This window comes from Bison bison, unplaced genomic scaffold (assembly GCF_000754665.1).
Source record: "Bison bison bison isolate TAMUID 2011002044 unplaced genomic scaffold, Bison_UMD1.0 scf7180017864329, whole genome shotgun sequence".
NCBI classification, from domain to species: domain Eukaryota; kingdom Metazoa; phylum Chordata; class Mammalia; order Artiodactyla; family Bovidae; genus Bison; species Bison bison.
The window spans coordinates 3375295-3375615 of NW_011494901.1; positions in this window are offsets into that span (position 1 = coordinate 3375295).

Below are 321 nucleotides of genomic sequence, written 5' to 3' on the forward strand. Positions count from 1 at the left end.
CAGAGTTGGACACGACTGAAGCGACTTAGCAGCAGCAGCAGCAGTAGGGGAAGGAGAGGGTGGGATGAATGGAGAGGGTAACATGGAAACGTATACATTACCGTATATAAAATAGATAGCAAGTGGGAATTTGCTGTGTGACACAGGGAGCTCAACCCAGTGCTCTGTGACAACTTAGAGGGCTGGGAGTAGGGAGGGAGATGGCGGGGTGGCTCAGGAGGGAGGGGACGTGTGTATATCTGTTGCGGATTCATCTTGATGTATGGCAGAAACCAACACAATATTGTAAAGTGATTATCATCCCATCAAAAAAGAAAAGTA